The sequence below is a fragment of the Molossus molossus genome, unplaced genomic scaffold (genome assembly GCF_014108415.1).
Source record: "Molossus molossus isolate mMolMol1 unplaced genomic scaffold, mMolMol1.p scaffold_m16_p_4, whole genome shotgun sequence".
In the NCBI taxonomy this organism is placed as follows: domain Eukaryota; kingdom Metazoa; phylum Chordata; class Mammalia; order Chiroptera; family Molossidae; genus Molossus; species Molossus molossus.
Window position 1 is genome coordinate 15,221,437 of NW_023425377.1, and position 24,411 is coordinate 15,245,847.

A 24,411-nucleotide genomic window follows, 5' to 3' on the forward strand; every position below is an offset into this window, starting at 1 on the left:
GAGAGAGAGAGAGAGAGAGAGAAAGAAAGAAAGAAAGAAAGAAAGAAAGAAAGAAAGAAAGAAAGAAAGAAAGAAAGAAAGAAAGACGGGCACTTTCCAAATGGTTCCATGTTATATAAATAATTATTTCCGATTTGAACAGTGTGGTTACTTTGACCTCTTTCAGTACAGAAGGGAACTCTTGGGTTCCGACGTGCCGGGCACAGAGTCAAGCACTCTCAGCAGTTACTGCATCGAATATGTACCCTGATCCTGCATCTTTCCGTCTTGGTGACTTGGAGAACCAAGATGCTTTTTCTGCCTGGTTCAGGGCAGTACTCTCTGTCCTTGAGAACTGTGTCGAGAGGGCTGTGAGATTTGATTCCAGTGGAGCACGGCTGATGAGTGTGCAAGAATGGATTTGCGAGAGGACCTAATGTGCTCTTCAACTTGCAATTGGTTTCACATCGTATTAAGTTTCCAAACCCTGTGAAATAAGGGACGCCTGTGGCCCTATCCTTCCTACCTGCCTTTCCACACCCACGTTCCATGAATAGCACCTTGTCAGATTTTCCCTCTCTTCCCTGAGCTCACACCTTTCATCCGAATTAGGAGGGACACATGAAAATTCTGGGGACACATTTGATCACTTGAAATTGGTTGGCGCCATTCAGCCCTGGGGAATTGATACAAGAGTTGGGAATCACAGCAGGCATTCCGTGGAAGCACATTGCCGACTCCTACAATACTTATAAAGGTCATAGTTCAGTGACTGGCACGAACCAAGCATCTTCAAAGGATGGCTATTATTTTTATTTGCCATGAGGAACCCATTTCAAAATTCAGCATTGATAACTCAAGCTTTTTGCCAAGTTCAAGGGACTCCTATTCTACAGTCATGGTAGAAACTGAAGGAGACTCTCCCCCACCACAATCTCTATGCCGTTGAGCAGTCTGGAGTTTGTCTCCAATTCCAACTTCCCTGACACCACCCTGCCGTCTTCTCACTCGGAGTCGGGCATGGCTTCCAGCTGAATGACTGAGGCTGCAGGCCTGCAGGAGGGTGTTGTGAAAATTCTCAGTGATGAATCACTGATGCTTTGCCTGAGGGCTAAAAGCACAGTCAATTTATTTGGTGCCTTTCCGTCTCCAAATTATCTAGCTCCCGCGCGATCTTTAGCTTGGGAACATTAACTCAGGTTTGCCAGGGCCTCCTTTTCCTGTGTATAAGCCACCGTCTTACCTGGTTTCCTCTCCCACCTCAACAAGCTTGCTAATGGGGAATGTATTTCATGCCCAGGTGTCAGCCCCAGGGGGCTGGGTCTTCATGAATATAATTCAAGGCGGTAGAAGTTAAGCTGGGGAAGTGTAGTGTGAGCGATTTTTCAAGCCATGTTGGTACTTAATACTGTGTATATTATTTATTTACTCTTTTTTTTTTTGTCAGAAAAGTCATCTTGGAGCTTATTGATTAAATGTGCCTGTGCAAACGAAAGCACAATGTGAACTATAAAGCTGTGCACAGCTCCGAGGGGCAATTAAAATGAGTATCTTTGGGACCACGTGTGTAGCAGGGATTGCTGTTGAGATGACATTTGCATTTATTTGGATCCAGAAGACAGTCTGGAACTCACTGAGTGCAGTCCCCTTAGAAGGTGGAGGGTGTTCTGGACTCACTGAGAATATGTAGAAGGACAGGTGCAGAGTGAGTTGCTACATGATCCAGGGAGAATGCGTCCAGACAGGGCTCGTAACCTGGGAATGACTGAAGGTGACTGTGGCAGGAAGTATTTTTTCCTAAGATGGCTGTGGCAGTATATCTCCCATTTCGCAGACTTGTCTTACAGTGTGACACTGAGAAGTGGGGGTATCTGTTCCCTCCCCTTGAAATGGGGCGGACCTTCGTGTTCACAGCAGGATGTGGTGGAAGTGATGCACATGACTTCCGAGGCTAGATCACAGAAGGCAATACAGCTCTCACCTGGCTCTTGGAGCCCAGCTGCCATGTTGTAAGGAAGACAAGCCAGAGACCATGCCTAGGAGGTGTTTCCGTTGATCACACCAGCCTACAGCCAGCATCAACTGCCATATGTACGAGTGAATGAGCCCTCAGATGAGTGGAACCTTCACGCTTTGAGTTCTTTAGCTGAGGCCCCCAAACACCGTGGAGCAAAGATAAGCCATTCCTTTTGTGCCCCAACTGAATTCACGACCCCCTCCCCCAAACCATGAGAGGTTATACCCAACTACCGTTGTTTGAAGCCACCAGGTTTTGAGGTGATTCATTATATAGCATATAGCAGTAGATGATCAATTTAATAAATGCTTTAGAACAGGAGGAGCAAGGCAAGTGTCCTACCCCTCGGAGAACCTTGGTTAGTATTTTAAGAAGGTCGGAGGGTCTGAAATTGCAGGGCAGTAGAGGTAAAACATTTCTGACAGTGCTTGGCCTGGGAGAGGGCAGAAGATGCAACAAAGCCAAGAGCTTCCTGGGTGGGGCGAATCTTTGTGAAAGAGGCACGACGATGACTCATTCTCTGTCGTTGGGTTTTGAACTGAGTCCTCAAGGAAAGTGATTCTTCTCTTCATCGTGGCTGGAGACAGTGTGCGTTCACGCCTCTGGATGCTGGAGGCTCAGGGCATACCCCACTCCCTCAGGACTTCTGGAGGGTTCTATGCCAAGACCTACTTAACTTCCATTGCCCGTTTCTCTTGGATATTGTAGGAGATGAAACGCCCTAAAAACCTACGGGCAATCATAAGTGCTAGACTCAAGATATGAGATCTCTGGGCACAAAACAAGAGAGGAGTTTGTGCTAGCAGAGGTTCTTGGTTGCAAGCAACAGACAATTATTCTAGATGAGTTAAGCCGAAAATAAAATTATTGGAAAGATTTGGATAGTTTTTAAAACCCTCAGAGGGCTAGAGACGAAGGGCCAAACCACATGACAGAACCCATTCAGTACAGGCATAGTTCCCAGCCCTTGGAACCTGGGTGTGGCTATTTCTCCATCAGGATGGAACCTCCACATCTCTACTTCTTTGTGTCATTAGCTCCTAATTCCAAGTCCAGAAACAGGTGCATCTGACTGGTAGAAACTTGGTCTTGTGCCATCACCTAGTTTGTTGGGGAGAGAGAGCACAGACCCTGGGGAAACTTCTGGGAAGAATATTACATTTAGAAAATATTGTATGCTAGTTATTTCCTGCTTATTCTCTGAGCCATTCTGGTCTTTCCATGCCCTGCCCTGCATCCCAGGGCCTGGACCCCTGCAAACCACAGATTCCAGCACCCCCCTTGGTAGGTCTGGCCTGTGGGAAGCATTGGTAGGAAGTTGGAAGTTGGGAGAAGGTGAGAAAACATGTTCTCTCTCCTCTCTCTCTCTGTCCCCCCCCCCGCCCCCCCCCTCCCCTCATGCGATCTTCAGGAATGACAGCATCTCTGACAATTCCAATGACAGTCTCAATAGCTTAGTGCTGGCCTGGGTCAGCCCTCCCTGTTGGTCCCAGTACTGATTGGTGGCCGCTCCTTGGTGGTGCTATCACACTCTCCAGCGCCCCCTGGTAAAGTCCTAAGTGCAGTCCTGCACCTGGATAATAACACATTCTCATCTCCGTCCCAGCCCTCAGAGAAGGAGCTGCTTTCTGCTGTTTCCTGGCCTCTGGCTTACCTCACTTTCCCCTTTCGTTCTTTTAGCAGTTCTAATACTTTGTAACTAGTTCCCTGGATTAAATCCCCTGATTTGAAATACTAATATGCTTCCTATTTCCTGACTGGACTCTGACACACATGGTAATATGGCAAGAACAATATGCCTTACATTTATAATATGATTCTCAATCAAAGCGGTTCAATGTTTGAAATGTTCCAATTTCTTCCTTTTCTTAATCTAGTAAACTCATATGTATTATTCAAATCATTTTCAGGCATTACTTCTCCTGGAAGCCTTCCTGATGTTACCCCTGCACTCTGCCACTCTAAGTCCCAAGGTGCCAAATACTGTGCCACGCACTCAGGTAAGTGTGTGACAGTAGCGATGTTTATAGAGACAGCCATGAAGATAAGAAGTGTATATTTGCAAGAGAAAGCTCCAGTAGCTTTTCTTAGTCACGTGTGCTGATCCTCTGATTCTGGAATTCTAGTCTAGGTTTCATTAGTAGCTAGCTGTGCAACCTTGGACAAGTCAGTTGACTTTTCTGGGCTATAATGTCCTCTCCTGAAAAATGAGTAGGTTCAGTCAGAAGGATGATTTCTGAACTTTTTTTTTTTTTCAGTTGTAATATTATGTGAAAGCCTAATATAAAAATCAGAGATAGAGGCTCTGAGTGAAGCTAGGGTGGGCATTCCATTGCTCTATGAACTCCAGTGCTCCCTCAGTCATGAACCCTTGGTGACACCTCCACTATATCTGTAGGGCTCCATGGAGCCAAGTTATAACTCTGCACTATATTGCATCTTCTATATACTTCAGCTTTATACACGCAGGAACAAGTAGGTTAACCAATGAAATATAGTGCCCATGCATTGCTCAAATGATAGCCTGCACATGGCCTTACTCCAACCAACAGATTTAGAGACTTGGGTGCAAATCTTCTCTAAAGCTATGTCAAATAAGACATGCATATTTTAGCCAACTGGATAACCACGACACGATATTCACTGTCACGTGTAAGTGGAATCCTAGAGCGACGTCTGAATAAGCATAGCCCGAGTCTTTTCACCATAAACCTGATAAGATCATTATACTAGCTTTGAGGCTTAGTTACCCAGTAACAAACATTTCCTTTTGAAATTCACCATATCTATGTTGGCTCACCTTTTCCAATTCTGTGTGTAGTCTGACTAATTGGCTCTACTGAGCTGAGGTGGGTGTTCACCATTAACACAGCTTGATATGATAGACAATTATCTTTGTAGCCAGTTGCAGAAGAGCCAGTTGATTGTTTGGGCAAAGTTCAAGTGCACTGAATTGTGCTTTCCTCAAGGAGGAAGGGAACATGGGCAGATGGGCAAAACAGAAGATGAGAGTCTCTTCAAATGAGGCTGGGACCTGTCTGGAGTCATTATTAAGAAGGAGAAACTTTGCCCTGGCTGGTTTGGCTCAGCGGTCAGAGCGTCAGCCCGTGGACCAATGAGTTGCAGTTCGTCCCCAGCCCTGGGTCATGTGGGAGGCAATCCGTTGATGTGTCTCTCTCACATCGATGTTTCTCTCTCTCTCCCTCTCTCTCTCTTTCCCACTCTCCCTGAAGATAAAGGGAAAAATATCCTGGAGTGAGGATTAAAAAACCAAAGAAAATAAAGAAGGAGAAACTTTGACCATGAGAATTAACACATGTTTGCTATCCACTAAGTTTTTCATCATTATTGTCATCATCTTTGCAGCCAGTATGATTATATTCAAAGGCACTGAGCATTTATTATGTGCCAAGCATAATGCTCATCACATATAACCCCCACAACCATCCTAGTCTTATTTTTTACAGAGGAAGAACCTGAAGTTAGAGAAGTTCCATTACTCACTTCTTTTGCATTCGTTAGTTAGCAAGTAATTGAACTTGGAATCAAATCCATACATGTTTAATTACAAGACCATGCTCATAACTATGGCATCGTACCACCTTCCCCCTTCCAGAACCCCACCATGCAAGAGTAGGCTCCTCATTCCTGTTTGTCTTATTAGTATGATGTCAGTCTGTCATGCCATCATCAGCCTGTCCTCTCACTCATGGACAATCTGAGGCCTGTGAGGTTCCTATGGGGGTGCTCCTGGTGACTCATTCTCTGCTTGAAGAAGCTTCAAGTGTTTGCTGGACACTATTGAGCAGTCACCTGGCTTGGGAGACCCACTGAATCAAGACCGAAAATAATTAGCATGAAAAACCTGACAACTCATCCTCTATGCCCCCAGAAGGTAGATGAATTTCTTTGCTGGTGAGACTCCTCACTGGCAATGATCTTGCTCCTGACCTGGAGGATATCCAAGGAGAATGACATGTCTCTCTTCAATGGCTGCAAAAAGTCAATTAATGAGCTAAAAAGGCAGAAATGAAGAAGGGAGATGAGCACAGAGAGCCAGCAGTGTAGCCAATGATTAGAGAGAAGGGCCAGTCATTTAAGCCAGGCCATAGGTCCCATGAGAAGAGACACCTTGATGAAAATGGTGGTGGAGGAGGCCACAGTGGCTCCGGAGCTCTGAAATCATCACCATTCATATGAGCATTGAAAGAACACTGGGCCTCAGTTTCGATTCCTGAGTGATACTGACTTGTGCTTTTGGAGCAAGGCTTTCTCTTTCCTGAGTTATAAAGCACAGAGGCCCTGTAATCGAACTGTTTAAATATCAAATCTAGTCTCCACCCCTTCCAACTGATTCTGAGAAAATTATTTAATCTCCCCAAGACTTAGTTTTCTCAAATGTAGAATGGGGTAATAATAATATGCAACGCATAGGGTTGCCACCAGGATTAGGAAAAATAATGCGTATAGAGTATGAAGCACTGTCACATGGTAAGTATTCTATCTAATGTAGGATGTTTTGGCTGCAAGTCATTGAACCTCCAGCTCAGAGTGGCTTATAAAAGAAAGTGTAATAGCTCAAGTAATCAGAAATTCAAGGAGAGGATGTATTAAAAGTTGGTTAGTTAGTTCCTCAGTGATGTTATCAAGAATCTGGTTATTTTTATGTTTCTGGTTTGTGATCCTGAGTGTTGGCTTCACTCTCTTAGGCTGATATCAGGATGGCTGCCTCATTCCCAGGCACCTTATCTCGAGGTGTCAGTGTCCTGGGGAAGAAGGATATATCTCCACTGACTATTTGAACTAAAGAAACTTTTTTTTTTTTTTTGGTATCCCACCAGCAAAACCTGCTCATATCTATTGGCTAGAACTGGATCACATGCCTGTTCTTACCAATTACTTGTAAGAAGCACTTGACCTATGGAACTCACCCTGGACTTGAGAGGTACAGTCAGCTTCCCCTGAGGCTACATGGAAGGAGGTTATATGCCTGAACAAAACTGAAGTTCTGTTGGGAAAGAAGAAGGAAGTTATGAATGGTTGCTTGGTATCTGACTGAAATCTCTACCATCAGTAAAATTGTTATTTTTATTATTACTGTTTTTTTTTTTTTTTTTTTTTTAAGTAAGTTTCTGCTTCGGACTGCTTGCTCCTCCAGCCTCTTTCCTGTTCTGAGAGTCGTGACTCTGATCTTACTTGGTGTTCTCAGTGTGTGCTGGGCTAAGTTTGGTCTCTGACTCTTCTGATGAGAGGGCCACTGAAATGTGTCATTTCTGATTCTAAGTTTCATTCCCCTCTCAGAAATACCTCAAGCCAAGCTACTAAGAACCAGACAAAGTAAACTGATTTCAAGATTCCAGCATCTTTTACTCACAACAGTGAGATGGGTAACTGAGCTGAGGATACACTTGATTATATGCCAAAGTATCTGCCCTTGACTACTTCAGGGAACTACCTGGTAATCCTTCCTCTACCCGACATGGCAAGCCCACCTCAAATAGTGTTCTTGATGGAAGGGTGGTAGATTTGAACATTTCTAACTCATTGAGATAGCTCCCCTGTGTTTTGTGGTCCCAGATGTGATATATATATATATATATATATATATATATATATATATATATACACACACATACATATGTGTGTGTGTGTGTATGTGTGTGTATATATATATACATATATATATATATATATTTTTTTTTTAAAGACGTACCAGTGTAGATGGTTTGGTGAAAAACCATTCCCATTTTGAAGACACAACTCAAAACATAATGGTATGCCATTTGGGGGTTGAGAATATATTCCTTAGTTACATGAAACAACCCATTTTTAAAAATTCTTCCACACTAAAACATAGCTTAGTTCCACATGCATAATTAAATTGATTTTTTTCTTTTAAATTTATTCTTGGTTTTTGGCCACAGTGAAGGCTGTTTGTTGAGAGATGGCATAGACCACTTCTCCTGTCTGTTGCAAGTGGTCGGTTGAATCAACCATTAACAACCTCTCAGCTGCTGATCAACTGGCCTGAGTCAACCAGAAAGTGATGTGCTTGGTTCTGAGGGTAGAAATGATTCTATTATCTCATAGTTTAGAAAACATTTTTCCTCCAAGGGTCAGGTCAGACCCTGCTCTCTGATGTCATAAACTCCCAGGCAAATGGCAGAAATTCAGCACCATGGGAGTGCTCTCAATGATCAGCCAAGAAGTCTCCAGAATCCGGGAGAGTGAATTACGGTTTCTTGAGTAAGATATTCATTACCCCCTTCTTAGAAATAAATTCCCTTTGCTTCATCAGAGAATCATGAACCCTTAGAGTTAGACGTGGCTTTGGAGGTTATGTATTTAAATGTTTTTGCAGCAAATTCCATGGGGTGGACCTAATTTGTGTCTGCTGCAGGGACTCTGACGCAGAGATTGTGTTTGTATGAAGTCCCCACAGGCCTCTAGGAGAACCAGTGAAGGAAATATGTTGGGGCTGACTGTTTGCTCTAGGCTAAAATTCTTGAACCAAGATGGGAACAAGGGTTGCCCCTTAACTCTTGAATTGAACCGACTCTAAGTTTGAGTTCAATTCTTGGATGACCTGTGAAAGAAGGAGGGTAATTTTAGATGCTACACTTTTTGCATCTTGCCCTCTATTCCAGTTTCAAATAAACCTCTCTCAAGTTCCTAGAAGAGAGGGCATGGCAAGAAATAATATGTGTGAGTTAAGTGAAAGAATCATACCACCAGACTGCAAGATACTTAAGAACAGAAGGACACTCTGGGAACCTGCTAAGAGTTTGGTCTTATGATTTTTGGAGTGGTGAAGGCATGACAAGAACTAGGTTAGACTGGGGAGAAGTGACCAGACCAACTTCTGAACTAGAGAGCCTAGGACTGATGCAACCACACTACCCCAGATTTGGCACTAGAGGAGCAGTAAATATGGTGGCTTGGAGAGCCTGGAATAACACTTGGACAAGAGAAGGTCAGTGGTCACTAAGCATGTGGTCATGTAAACACCTCATCCATCAATCTTCCTCTTTGAGGATCTTATATCTGGCGAAGATCGGTTGACCTTCATTTATTCAGCCATGGTGCCTTGACATTGTCAATTTGGAGAGCTCCTCAACCTTCTCTCTCAGTCCCTCTTTCAGGCTAGTTAGAGTGGGTTCTGTTGATTGCAATTAAATTACCCTAACAATTATAGGGTCCCTTTATGAATTAGCTAATTGCAAAATAGACAGACACCTAAGGAGCAAGTCTGGCCATTTAGGGGGCTCGTGCCCTGAAGCTACCAGTTCATCACTGTCCTGCTGCTTGAACACTGCCAAGCACAGATGTATGCTTGGGCCACTGGGCAATGGTAACGTGTTAGTAGTGAATGCTTGATGCTTCGCTGCAGGTTGAAGACACAGATGGTTAGCTGTCACGACACTTGTTCTTTTCAAAAGTCATTGCTCCCTTTCTTGTCTCAATCTGACCTGTGACAGTTGAAAGAGGGCTCTGGGAGTTAGCACAGCTGGCAACCAACAAAGCTCAGGCTCTGGCTAGCTGTGTGACCATGAGAAAATCACCCCACCCCTCTGCAGTTAGTTTCCTCACCTATGAAAGAGCAAATAACACACGGCCACCCAACATATAATATTAAGAACAACAGAGTTGCTCTGGTTGCTGAAAGAATGCTGGTGGCCAGGTGGCTGCGGTGGGTGGGAATCTGCCTATTCAGTCTTCTCGGTGACCTCTTCTTGTGGCTCTTGAGGTATTTCTGAGGAGCCCTAGAGGTCTGAGGAACACAATTTGATAACTATATGGCTAGGTGATCGCTAAGTGACACTCCAGTCTACAATCCAATGAATTTCTTTCGCAAAACAGTCACATCCCCCTCTCACCGGCCTTTCCCTAACCATAATCCTCATCACTCCATACACACCTTCCTTCTCCACGCACACAGGGAAGAGATGGGCTGTTTATGTGCCTAGCACTTGCTGGTTGAACCTGGCGATGGCCAGGATCACCGACAAGATGCCAAGGACTCACTGCTAATTTCAGTAGCACACCCTTCTGCAGGAGGGAAGCTCAAGTCCTCTCCAGGCCACTTGTGGTCACTGGTCAGGCCTTGAATAGCTCAGTGGCCCTGAAACTGAATTATAGAAGCACAAGAAGTTCTGAAGGCCCCAAGTCCCTAGCACCCATGCTTGGACGCCCTAAGGATAAATGCTTCTCTGAGAGCGTCCTGACCCTTTCAGATGAATTTATAATACTGGTACATAAAGGAGTACATGAGATGCCAGCATTTTTATTCACCCATACTCCTTTCCCAAAGAATCTTCTCTCTCCTCTGACAAACCCTTTGAATCCTTGCTAAAGAGGTGCTGAAGGATTCATGTTTGTACTAGGTAATCCCACCCTCTGCCTGCCAGCTCTCACTGATTGGTCTAGGAGTGACCACTTGACACAAGTGTGACCAATCAGTTCCTGTCTAGTGGGACACAGAGCTCCTGTCATTTAGATGCTGATGGACATGGAGCCAAATGGCAATAGGGCTCTGGGCAGCAGCCATGTCGGGCCATGAGCAATCGAGGAACCAGAAAAATAGTAAGAGGAGAACATAGGAGACACACAAAAATAAGTTAGAGAGCAGGAAACATAAAGTGGGGGGGGGGGGTGCGAGCTTTCTGATATTCTCATTCCAGAAGGCCTTTTAATTTTCCTACAGCTAGCTTTCTTTAGAATCCCTTAGATCCTTCCATCAAACCTGAATTTTTACTTGAACTAGCCAGAAATGGCTCTGTTCCTAGCAACTAGGCAATCCTTAATTAAGACAAAAGACTTAATGAAACAAATCATGGCACCATCTACCCTGCACCAGCCCATTCATCTCTTTATCCACTCAACTGCTATTTATTTAAACTCAATGTGCCAGCACTGTGGATACCAGCAGGAGGGGTGCAGTGATGTACAAATATTTAAGGATTCAACATTATTTCAAGGGTGAAATGGTTGAAGGGCCTGGCTTGGTGAGGAAACAGCCGGATGGTGGCTGTCATCTTTATTTGAAGGGAAGTGACAGGAAGAGGAATTAGACTCGCCTTGTTAGCTCAGAGGGCATAAGGGAGTTAATGGGCAGAAATGAGAAGAGGCACTCAGCACAGGAGAGAGCTTTCCAGCAGTTTGGCACTGGCTACAGATGGAACAGTTTGTCTCAAGAGTTGAGTTTCTCCTAGGAAACAGCCGAATGACCAGTTTTCAGGGATTCCGTGGGGGTAAAAGAAGGTTTAGATGAGATGACCTCTAAGACTGTGCTCCAAAGCTCTGGGTTCTAATTCTACCTTGGACCTTTATGGCTCGAGTGATTTTTAGGCAAGTTATTTAACTTCTCTGGGGCTGTGCAAACTGGGACAGGAACCTCGTTTGCTGTGCTGTCACGAGGAATGAACTGAGCAACACTTAGTAGGTGCCCGGCACAGAGGAGAGCTCAGCAAGGGTCTGCGCTCTTGGTTTTTCTCTGGAATGCTGCTTTCTCAACTGCTGTTGCCACTTCAGGGATTTTATTTGCAGCTGTAGTCATGAAGATGATAGAGCTTGGGTCTTGCTTTTCTTCCTTAGCATAGGGCTGTGCACAAGAAGGGACTTATAAAATACTAGGAGATAAGATTTAACCTGGAGTCTTCGCCTACAGTCCTCACACCGAAGCTTGTATGAGAATGCACCTCTCCTCTACCTGCTTTAAAAAAAATCCTCACCAAGGATATTTTTCTATTGATTTTCAGATAGAGTAGGGAGTAGGAAGGGAGGGAGGGAGGGGAGAAAGAGAGAGAGGGAAACATCGATGTGAGAGAGACATATGGATTGGTTGCCTCCCGCATGACTCTGACCAGGGCCAAGGCTTGAACTGCAACCGAGGCACATGCCCTTGACTGGAATGGAAACTGAGACTCTTTGGTCCCCAGACTGTCTCTCTAACTGCTGAGCCAAACCGGCCAGGGCTCCTCTACCCTGTTTAGTGAAACACCAGGCCACAAGTAGGCGCATGTGTACATGCAGAATTGCATGCACAGACACACATGCATGCACACAGACTGTACCTAAGTAAATGCACACAGCACACAGACAAGCATGGCCATGCACACCCATGTATACCGACAGGCGGACTTTCACTTCCTTTTCCCTGTAATCAGGAGGATGGAAGATGAATCTGTTGGTGGGATGAGTCACAGGTGGCTGGGATGAAGGGCAGGATTCAGTATCCCTGGGGAATCTTTATTTATAGCTCCAGCTGCTGGAGAGCGGGCTAAAATCATTCCTAAGGAGTTTCAGTGATGGTGAGTGATAAGATAACCAAGAAGTGTCATTCCCACCACCGTGCTGCCTTAGAGGCGGGTGCCTGTTGCTGCCGGAACCCAGAGAAGCGCTGTGTCACTCCTGGACTGTGGTCCATGGGGAGGAGTTGAGCTGAGCGTGTCCCAGCTGGTCCACAGGCAGCCGCTGGGCCCCTTCCCCAGGGCACAGGCAATCTCTATGCTAATCCCGGCAAATCCTCCCAGCTCCAAGCAAACAGAAACCTCTCTGGGCCGGCAGGGGCCACTGATCATGGAGGTTGCAGTTTAGATGAAAAATGATACAGTCTAATCCGCTGGCCCAACAGTCCTGCCTCTGTCAATTGTGTGGTTTCTGTAATGAGCAGAGCAAGTGGCATGAAGAAAATGTCCCTGGACTCAACCTTCCTTCATGGGCCGGGGTGGGAAGTGGCAGCTGACACTTTTTTGCTGAGCTTTGAGGGACACCAGCAAAATTTGGTGGTGGTGGTGGGGTCAGTGAGTTCTTTGAGTGCAGACTGTCTCATTTACTGCTGCACCCCTAGCACCCAGCACCGTCTGACATAGAGGCAGCGCCCAGAAGATGGGTACATGCATGATCTCTTTAATTTCCTAGTGCATGAGGACCCCAGGTACAGTTCTTGGGTACCATGCATGCTAGAGAGGAAATAACATTTTCTAGGGACCCAGGGCTCTAATCCTGCCTTTTCCTCTAGAAGCCCTTGGCAGGTCACCTAATCTCTCCAAGCCTCAGTTTGCACATCTGAAAAATGGGGACTCACTGATACCTAATATGTTTAGGGGGCAATGCTAAGGATTAGAGATGGTGCAAGACTGTTATTTCACTATGATATGTGCCACCTGGGAGGAATGACTATGAAGTTATTACTAGTCAATCACACTTTAGTGGAGTTAATTGATCAGATTGCACCTGGCAGGAAACAGCCCCCCCCCCCCGGTTTGTTCTATTGGCCCTTTTGGTGTGAATCCTCCTGTGTGAGTCCTCCTGTGTGGGTCCTCCTGTGTAGGTCCTCCTGTGTGAGTCCTCCTGTGTGGGTCCTCCTGTGTGGGTCCTCCTGTGTGAGTCCTCCTGTGTGGGTCCTCCTGTGTGAGTCCTCCTGTGTGGGTCCTCCTGTGTGAGTCCTCCTGTGTGGGTCCTCCTGTGTGAGTCCTCCTGTGTGGGTCCTCCTGTGTGAGTCCTCCTGTGTGGGTCCTCCTGTGTGGGTCCTCCTGTGTGGGTCCTCCTGTGTGAGTCCTCCTGTGTGGCCCGGAGCCCTGTTTGGAGTGTGGGTCCTCTCACTCCCACTGCTGTCGGCACGTGTGTGCATCTGGACCTTCGTTCTAGGCCGAGGGAGCCCCTGTGGACTGGACTCCACCTGTCAGTGCCGGCCCTGTGCTCTGCCCGCACATGCTCTTCCTCTTGGCCCTTGGCTCTTGGCCCTGAGCATGGCTTAGGTAACGGCCACTGCTTGTCTTTGAACTCTATTGATTCAGGTGGGTCATTCTGGGTCTGCTGGTCCTGACCTCCCCATCATGTCAGGGTTACCTGAGACTGCTTACCCTTTGGTCCTGCCTGTCAGTTTCCACCCCTGATTCTTGGGCCTAGTTTAGCCCTGCATCCTGATGGAACCATGCTGAAACGCCTTGAACCTGATCTAGGACACAGGGCACCAAATCCAGCACTTGCGTTTTGAAGGCATTCGGAGGTCAGAGGGCAAAAGAGAGCAGGAAGTGAGGCTGAGGCGAGAAGGAAGAATCAAGAAGTGGAAGACAGTCACCTTAATGGTATAATACCCATCCTTATTCTTGAGATAAAGCCACCATCAGAACACCACTTCCTAGATGGAGGGAATACTGTAGTGGTTATTAAAAGCCTAGGCTTTTGAACCAGACAGACCTGAACTTGAAACCTGGCTCTGTTGCTTGTTAGCTGTGTGGCCTTGGGCTAGTTGAACCATCTTTCTGAGCTTTAGGTTCTCACTTATAAAATGGGTTCACCAACAGTCCCTGTCTCATAGGGCTGTTGAAAGCAGTAAATGAGACAATGGGTGTAAAGCGCTTAGCACAGTGCTGGGTGCCCAGGAGGCAGCCAATAAAATGATAGCTATGATGTCTGAGATTTATTCTTGTGACCCCTGACCTAGTGGCTGCTCGAGGTCACCTGGAGGATCCCATGAGATAAGGGATTTGAACGTATTTAAGAGAAGGCTGGAGAGCATGATGTCACATGGAGTATTAAAATAATTATTTTATTTCTCAGTTTTTGAAATTTGCCAGCTGATGTGCTGTTGGACATGGATTGGGCACTTGGCCGATAGAGGGCGTGATGGACTCTTCCAAATCTGGCTCCTGTGTGACATTTCAGTCTGGTACAGTGGAAGTAAGGGGCTTCGAGAGGGTCTGCCTCCTGTCCCAGAGCCTTCTGAGGCCATCTACATTGTCCAGTCCTTCCAGCTTAGCAGCGTTGTTTAGAAGTGGGGAGGGCACATTGGACCAGGAGCTAACGCTTTATTTGCTGTTTCCCACAGCCTGTGGCTCTGTGGCTGCTTGGGACTGAGTGAGCCAAAGATGAACCACAAAGGACCAGGCAACAAGCCCTGATTTATGACCTGAGATTCCCATTCCAAAAGCCACGTCATCAGTCCCTTTGGGAAAGAGCTTCAACCAGATGAACTGCCCTCCAGCTGCAGGACTGAGTCTTAGGTCCGCTCCCAAGGGCAACCACTTTTAATGTACCCCATAGGATGAAGAAAACCAAGAGAGCAAATTCTGGGACTGGGTCAGGATAGAAACTTGCCCTCCTACTGGCCAGAGAATGAATACCTGAGACATAAGAATCGGGTCCCTACTGAGAAGGGAGGGCTGATAGAATTCATAACAAAATGGTTTTACTATCAGCTGGGCATACAGAGAGTCCAGAAGAAGGGACAAATAGTCTTTTACTTTGTATTTCAGACTTATCTTATGTCCGCAGTGGGTGATGCCTCTCAGCCTCATTTCAGTTCTTCAACATCCCAGCTGACATGGGGCCATTATAGTGGGATCTTGGGATGCCCTGTCTGGCCACACCTTTCACAGGTGGTAGGTGTTACAAACACCTACCGTCCTCTCCATCTTCTCGGTTCAGCAATGTACTAAGGCGGACTCCTCCTCTACGTTCAGAGGTGAACCATATTTGGTCTTCCTTAAACATGACAATTCCACCCCCATTTGCTGACAGCAAGTCAGGAGTCCTGGTCCCCGCGTGGCCCAGGTTGGTTGCTTAATTTAAGCGCACAGGCTGTAAAATGGGAAATTTTCATGTTTGCCTCTAGGTCATCAAATAAGCACGTTTTTGGAGAACCTCTGTGGAAAGGCATCGGAGGAGCTGACAGGGACTACATGCAGTGTGCTGTGTACATCCCACTGCTGCCCTTTGATGAAAAGAGAGGTGAGTCACCGCCAGCTTCAGGGATTGAGAAGAAATGTCAACGAAGAATGAATAATAGGTGCTATATCGACACCTAAGAAGGTTAAGGGCAGGATTAGTTGTCAGGGAAGAAAACAGTATGTGGGGGAGGCCAGCTACAGTCTTATAGAGCTTCTGTAGCTCTCTGCCATCTGATTGTTTAGTCAAGAAAATAGGGAATTTCTTTCTTTTTTTTTTAAAGAAAAAATTGTGGCTGTACCAGAGAGAGGAGTCCTTCTTTAAGGGCAGAGAGGTGGACTTGATGGCTTTGAGAAGCCTCTTCAAGCTCCAGGCCTTGGTCATGGCAGAGGGGACAGACAGGTAGTCAGAGATCAGTGAATTAGAGAACTTCTCCAAGCACCCTGGGCTCCTTAGAAGGAACATTCTTCAGAAAGGCAGAGCCCTCCCATGGCCATTTCTAGGTAGACTCCAACATCCCAGAAGTGCTGAAGAATGTTAGGATGTGTTTTAGTCCCCACCAGCAAGATATTCAGTGGTTCAGAAGACATTTCCTGGCCTCTGCATAAGAAACAGAGGTGAGGTTAAAGAGGTGGTGGTTGTGTTCCCATAGACTGGTGACTCATTCTAGGGGTAATTAGCAAAGGATGGTCATCAAGAAAATGATCAAATGCCTCTTCATCCGATAGTATCTTCACTTGCTTGTCAGTCTAAATTATCCAGAAAAATTTCAGTGAGGGCAGGTTTGGAAGCCTGTAGACTATCTAAGAGAAAAGAAAGTGACACCCTTCTATTGCTTCCACTATAATGCACGGTGACCCGTCATCAATGAGTATGTGTAGACTGAGGGGTTATGGGCCAAGATGAGCTCACAGCACTCACAGTGGTGGGCATGGCGAGTTCTTCCTTGAAGGGAGATCTCAGTGGGGCATCTCTGTATCTTGCACAAAATCTAAATCTCATACCTGGAGAAGGTCCTCTTGTTGATGTGACAGCCACGAAACAGCCTCTCGGAACCCTAAGCTATGTCCCTGACCAAGGCAGCTGGAAATCACTGAAATGTCTGTGATGGTAGTGAGAGCACAGCAGAACAAGAGCTCGGATTTTAGATTCAGATATACCTGGATTCAGAGTCCACACTAATACTTACTAGCTAGGTGACTCTGGGCAATCAATAACCTTCTCTGAGCTCCATGCCCTACTCTGTAAAGTGAGGATTAATAATATGTGCTGGTTTTTGAGCCTGCTTGTCCTTAGATCCATGCCTCGCCCTCCCTCCTCTGCTTGTGTCACAGGAAGCTGATCTCTCAGGCTCCTGTATCGGCTAGCTTCTAGCTGAGTTTGGACAAGAAGAAGGGGCTAGCTGGGAGCATTTCTCTCCTCCCCGTCAGCTTCAGGTGCTATCTCCGGCAGCGGCTACATCCCCACAGTCCAGAGCCGGTATTAACAGGATCACACTTGAAGGGCCACGTGTACAGGTTTTAAGAATGTTGACAAGCCAGTGCCTTAATAGAGATTATTTTAGTTGATTAACCATCACTCGTGTAGAGGATGGGATATGAGATGGGGATTTTGATGAGGACATGGAAAAGCAGACGATAAAGCATGTCAAGGCTTATTGCACTGCAGGGGCCCTGAGGAGTAATTAAAGTACAGTGAGGATGGCTTCAAGGTGTCAGATGGTGGCAGGGAGGTAGAGAAGGAGACCCTACAGTACAAGGTGTTTAAACATCAGTGGAACTCAAGGTTGCCAGCAGTACAACTCTGCAAAGAACTGGACCCTCTACGATGTCGGAAATTGGCATTCTAAGCCTGTCAGAATAGAGTCTCATTCTATTTTATGACTTTCTTGAACCTTGTGGTGGGTTGAATAGTGGCCCCCAAAAGATATGTCCAAGTTCTAACCCCAGGTACCTATGCATGTGACCTTATTTGAAAATGAGGTCTTGGAAGATGTTAATTCAGTTAAGGATTTCAAGATGAGATCATCATGGATTTAGAGTGAGCCCTAAATCCAATGACAGGTGTCTTCTTACGAGAAAGGAGAGGGAGGTTTGAGACCCAGAGGCACAGGGAAGACGGCCACTTGAAGATGGAGTTAGCAACTACAGGTAAGCTGCCATAAGCCAAGGAACATGAGAGCCACCAGAAGCTGGGAGAGATAGACCAAAATCTCCCTTAGAGTTTCTAGAGCAGTGGCTCTCAACCTGTGGCTCGTGACCCCTTTGGGGGGTCGAATGACCTTTTCACAGGGGTTACGTAAGACCATTGGAAAACACATATTTCCGATGGTCTTAGGAACCGAGACACCACTCCTCTGTCCGTCTCCAGCGGGTCCGCCCACATGCAGATCCGCCCACATACAACATAAGGAACCGTATTAAAGGGTCGTGGCATTAGGTAGGTTGAGAACCACTGTTCTAGAGGGAGGGTGGTCCCGTTGACACCTTGATTTCAGACTTCTAGCCTCCGAACATGTGAGAGAAGTAATTGTGTGTGTGTTTTCTAAAAAGCCCTTCAGGTTGTGGTGGTTTGTTACTGCAGCCCTTTATTGTGTCACTGAGCTATTTCCCGAGAGCCCAGCTCTTCGCTGACCTCGGGTCTTTGATCATGTTGTATTGGACATGCACATCATATTTATATTTAAGGCATGCAAATTTAACTATTCTGCAGAAATAAAAAAAAGATAGGCTAATTGGTAGATTGTTAGAGGTCGAGAGCAGGAGGGAACTAATAATGAGGCTACTGGGGACAGTTTGCCCACTCTCCACGGGTAAGTGGTGAGTGCTGGCCTAGGAGGACGCAGGAGGCACGGCAGTGACTGTTCCTTCTCTCCTCTCCCGTGGACCTGGCACTATGTGTGAGTTCTGCATTTAGAAATTCATATTTTTCACACAACTTGGCACCTCAAGGCAAGCTCACACATTCATGTGATGCTCAACTGAAGCAACAGCAATTGATTTCAGGACTAGAGGAAACACTGACTGTATTGGATTTCTTGAGAGATATTATGTCATTTTTCCAACAGTCCCTGCTGAAGGGATGCTCAAGGGTACTATCGTCTGGCCATGGTTTTTATTTTGGCTTTATGCATTGATTTTAGAACCCGAGTGCTGAGTAAGATTTGATTCCTTCAAATTCACTTTGCTTAGAATTCCCTGGCATGCTTTAATATGCCACCTTTCCAAAAATTTTCCCTTTCGCCCTTCATCTGTAGTGAATTTCTAGCTTCCTCAAGCTTCCATGATTATTTCCCTCCATCTCTCCGGTGAATCTTTGCTTACAGAAACTTGTACACATATCAGCCTCCCTTACAGAAGTTCTTGAGATTGGGGGTTACATATCTTTGAACCCTCCATAGATTGGGTAAATACACGAATGGATGGATAAACTGATGAGTTAACAGATTTAAGAGAAAAATCAAGTAGAAACTAATAGCTTCAGCTGTCACCCTTACATCGCACAATATGAGGCTTGATGCACAAATTGGAACTCAGATTGTCAGGTGACTCCACACCTTTGCAGATAGCTAGGTGGCTTCCTTTCTCATTGACTTAAGGTAAGGCCTGGCACTGAGCACCTCTTTAAACCATTGGATGCTGGAATACACCTGTATTACAACTCAGCTTAAATGACAGTTTCTTAAAAAACTCGTCCCTGCACCTCACAATCTAAATGAGTCCCCTCTCCTCCACCATATGCTCTCATGGTGTCCTCTGTCTTCCGTTCATAGCAATTGTCACAGAGTGAAGCTATATTTGTATTTTTGTGGCTTTTAGTTTAATATTTTTTATATTCTCCCACATCCTGGATTTTTTTTTGATAGAGTGTAAGAGAGGGAGGGAGACAGAGAGAGAGAAACACCGATGTGAGAGAGACACATTGATTGGTTGCCTCCTGCATGACCCCAACTGGGTGAGGATTGAACCTGCAACTCAGGTATGTGCCCTTGACCAGGAATTGAATCTGCGACCATTTGGTCTGCAGGCCAATGCTCTAACCACTGAGCAAAACTGGCCAGGGCCTGGCTCACTTTAAACTCAAGAAAGCTGGGCTTTGTGTCTGTTTTCTTAACCCTGGCGACCTAATGTGCAGCTCAGTGCCTGATACACGCTACTATTGCTAACCATGTCTAATATTAATCAGCTGTATGTTATGTGCCGGACACTGTTCAAAAGTGCTTTACATTAATCATCCCCTCTCATCTTCACAGCAACTCTACAAACAGGAATTATATTATGCCCATCTTATAGACAAAGAAACAGAGATGCGGAGAAGCTGAGCTGCCCAAAGTCTCACAGTGAGAATGTGGCAGACTTGAGATTTAAACCCAGCCAAGATGGTCACGAAGTCAGCACCAATCACTACATATTTGTGGCTAAATGAATGAATCATGCTAAATACTTAGGGACTTGGGGACTCAGAACTGGGCCGACATGTGTATTTCTTGTGGGCTAACCTCCTAGCTCGTGCAGAAATGTCTCCTGCAGCTACTCTGAGAGTTAGTTCTCCCGATTCTTCTGAAACATGTCTGGCGATGCGGACTCACTAACTTTTCTAACTGGGGAACTTTAACAGCTGGGGTGCTCTTCCTTACATGAAGCCGAAACCCACGTCCATGGTACTTCTATCTGTGGCTGCTGTTCTGCCCTCAGCAGCTTACAAGAAGGTGAGTCTCTCCCATACAACTCTGATAAGTTTCCCCATACACTGTGAGTGGCCCACGGGCAAGCAGCTTGATCTTGTCTGTATCTTGGTGCTTGACAGGCAATGCAATTTGTTGTAGGAATGAATTAATGAATGAACATATAACTGTCCTTGCTACTTCTGTGACGCTCAGACAATGAGTTTGTGAATATGAAAGAGATTTCTGGAAACCCATAATGTTCTTGTTTATTAGAGACCTCATCCCAGATAGTGCCACATTAGAAATCATAAAGCTAAACCAGTTTATTTAAGGCATGACTATTTGGGAGTTAGCTTCATGGGTTACCTCTGTTGGGGGCTACCTGGCTTTTTTTTTTTTTTTTTGTATATGAGTTTTGGGGAAGAGTATTTATATTTACAAAGGGACTTTAACCCATGGAATTATGGACAGCAGTGACAGGCAAAATGAAAAAGGAATTTTTGGACCAAAAGGAGGCCTTCTTGGCTTCTTGAAGCAGGAAATCAAATCTGCCAGCTTCGGTTGTCCCCGCAAATGCCGCCACTACAGCCTCTTCTAAGACTCGCTGATAAATGCAGTCCAGTTGTGACAGGCTGTATCTTTAACTCAGCCTCCATTTAAAATGAAGCACATCCAGAAGCCAGAAACAAAACCAAGCCACACAGTGACTGTGGGAATTAGCAATCAGCGTGGCCTTGAGCCACGCGCGTTTTATTTTTCTTTGTGTTTTGTGCAAAAACTTCTCCCGTTTCATTTTAAGTTTCATCTGCTCCGCACAAGTGATTTTCTTTTGCAGAGCACCATAAATGATTTATGACTATCAATGCCGCATCCCACAAGATTACATAAGGCATAGAGAAAAACAAGTGATTGAGCCAAACTCCAAAAACAACAAACATTTTCAAAAAGTAGATTTTATCTTGGCTTCAGCCAGATAACAGTTTTTCACTCACCAAAAGTGCTCCTCATTCCAAAATGCGACTCATGTCTGCAAGGATCCCCTTGATTTCCTTTCTCTGTTGCCAGCACTCGACCATCAACTTAACGCTTGGCCCCCAGCGATGGCCTGGAATGTCCAACTACCCTGATTCCTCTCCTGCTCCCTCAAAGTGAACTTTGCAGTTGGATTGCATAAACGGCCTCATTAGTTTGGTTAATGATTGGACAAAAACACTGATGGGAGTAATATCTGCCAGACTTGTCATTTCTTTAATCATAGGATAATAGCATTTCAGAGTTTGCCAGGGCCTGGGACCATCTATTTGTACCTGTTTTTTGACAGCTCCAGAAACTAATGGTGAGAGAGCTGAAGTGACTTGTTCAAAGTCACACAGTGAGATTATTTCAAGCGGAACAATGGACGAAATCCAACCTCAGGGTAGTGTAGATCTGTGCATATTTACCAAGAAACTCTCCTCTCCTTATTTAAGTGGAGGTGGTAACACTGGGCATTGTTTTTCAGCTACAGGGAATTTGGTGGTTACCTGATAGAATTTCTGTTGCCGACTTGTTTACTCAGCCAGAGTCAATCTCGGGGAAGGTGGCAAGTGTTTGCAAGACAAAAACTTGTGTTGAGGGTTCGAGTACTGGGGAGCAGACTGGGTGGGGCAAGGTGGCTCACCAGAGTGGTCAGAGTAGCCAAATCATGGGGATAAAGGTTTGTTTGAAGCCTGAGGTCCGGGTCAGTGGGCCTGTATGCAGTACCTGGTTCGAAAGGTAGGTGTAAGATGATAACCTGACGGTGAGACCAGCTTGAGGGGGGAGGAGTGACAGAGATCAAGAAGGTTGAGGTGAGTGGTCAGAGTGCGGACTGTGATGCAGTTGTGGACCACCAGGTGGGGCAGGGGCCAACTGTTGGCCTAAGGGATCAGGACTGGGTCAGGCCATTGTAAGTTTAAAGACAAGGACTGAAAACCCACTACCCTTACCTATGAGAGAAACAAGTTACAGAACGTGTGTGGACTATGACTCCATGCGTGCGTAAATCTGCCTCAACCGGTGGGATGGAGGGAACCACACAGTCTCCTGGTCAGGAGAGTGAACTTAGGACTCAGAAATCCTGAATTTGCTTTTTGGCTCTGCCTTTTACCAGCTGTGTGATTCTGGGCAAGTCGCTTATCCCCTCTATGCTTGAGATTTCCCAACAATAGAATAAAAGCTTCTTTATCAACTGGCTGTAGAGGTCTCAGATAATGTATATGAGGCATTTAGCCCAGTGTCTGGCACATAGTAAAGGTATAAAAAATGACCTCTTCCTCTGTCTCTCTCTGTCTCTCTCTCTCTCTCTCTCTCTATATATATATATATATATATGTATATAATTTTAGACTTGATCTTTGGAGTAAGGTAAACCTGGAATTTGAAACCCAGCTCTGTCACTTATATGCTGTGTGACCCTGTGCAGGTCACAACTTCTCTGAGCTTCAGCTTTCGATCTGTAAAAGGGGGATAATAATCGCCACAGTGTGAGGATACTGTGAGAATTAAATGAGTAGTCAGCCCAATATACTGCGAGTTCCAGGGCACAGGATGCGCCAGGATGAATGAGGTTGACATGTTTGATGACAGAGTCAGAGACGTGAAAAGAAGGATGCTCATGAAAATGTTGACAGCGACTTTTATTCTCCTCATCGCCAGTGTCTGCGTTGTTGGAAGAGAACTGTGTTTACAGGGAGAAGAAAATGGCTAGTAAGTAGCAAAACAGGGGTAAAGCCTATGGCTTGCGCCTCAGTGCTCTAGTGCTAATGACAAGTAGGCAAAGCCAAAGACAAGCTCAGCTGCGAGGAGACGGGCTGATGTCTGGAGACTTCTCTCTTAGGCAGAAACCCCTGCAGCTGTTTTGGATCAAAATAACTCCCCCCACTCCCAAATCCCACCAGGCTTAGTGTTCGGAGGGTATACAGGTGATCATGGCCAGTAGCAGAGATGTCCTAATTTTTAGTCCATTGGTGTAGTCGCGGATTATTGAATTTTAGAAATGGAAACAATTTCAGCGTGGCCGCAGGCAAGCTGCGTGCAGGCGCCCTGCCGTGGCCAGGGGGAGGGACCTAAGAACCCTTCCCCAGCAGCAGAGGAGGTGCGGCCGCTGCGGTTTTCTTAGCTGCTGCCAAGTGCTGCTCACTCTCCGTCGCTCCTAACTTTGAACTCAACTGCTTTGCCCTCCTTCCAGCAACCTCAGCTTCTTTCGGGAATACAGTTTGCCCAACAAGCTTATGTTTGTATCATTTGGAAGTTCTCTGAAGGTCAAAAAACAGGCTTTTTAGAAACAGTCCCAAGCTTTCCCTCAGAGGGGAGATTCATTCATATATACATACAATCTTTCATTCAACAAATATATTGTATTTATTTAATCCTCACCTGAGGACATGTTCTTATTGATTTTAGAGAGAGAGGAAGGGAAAGAGAGAGAGAGAGAGACGTTGATCGGTTGCCTCCCGTACATGCTCTGACCAAGGATTGAACCCACAACCTAAGTGTGTGCCTTGACTGGAATAGAACCCACAACGTTTTGGTGTACGGGAAGATGCTCTAACCAACTGAGCCACCTGGGCAGGGCCACTCAACAAATATTTGATGAGAGTTTATGTGCCAGGCACAGAGCTAAAAATTAAATAAATAAATACGTAAATAAAAATGAACAAGGAAAAAAAAAAAGTAGAACAAAGGAAAAAGGTTGATTTCACTTAAAATCAGTATAGGAAAAAAAAAAAAAAAGGGCACAGGACCAGGAATGAAGAAAAACTGTTATTTCAGTTGTAGATATTCTATTAAATAACTGTAAGATTTAAGTCACGTTACCTACCTCTCTTTGGGCTTTAGATTTTCATCTGTAAAAATGAGAAGTGTGGGTACAATTGTCCTGGTTGGAATGATCCATTGAGTGTTCTTCAGGGAATAGATCGAGAAGGAGAGTGAATTTCCCCTGGGGTTCACACTAAGCCTTTCCTTATTATTTCTTTCTTCTCTTGGGTCAGAGAGACTAAGCGAGAGGACTTTCCTGCTTGCATTGGTAACGCCGGTAGGTGGCCATGGCTACCTC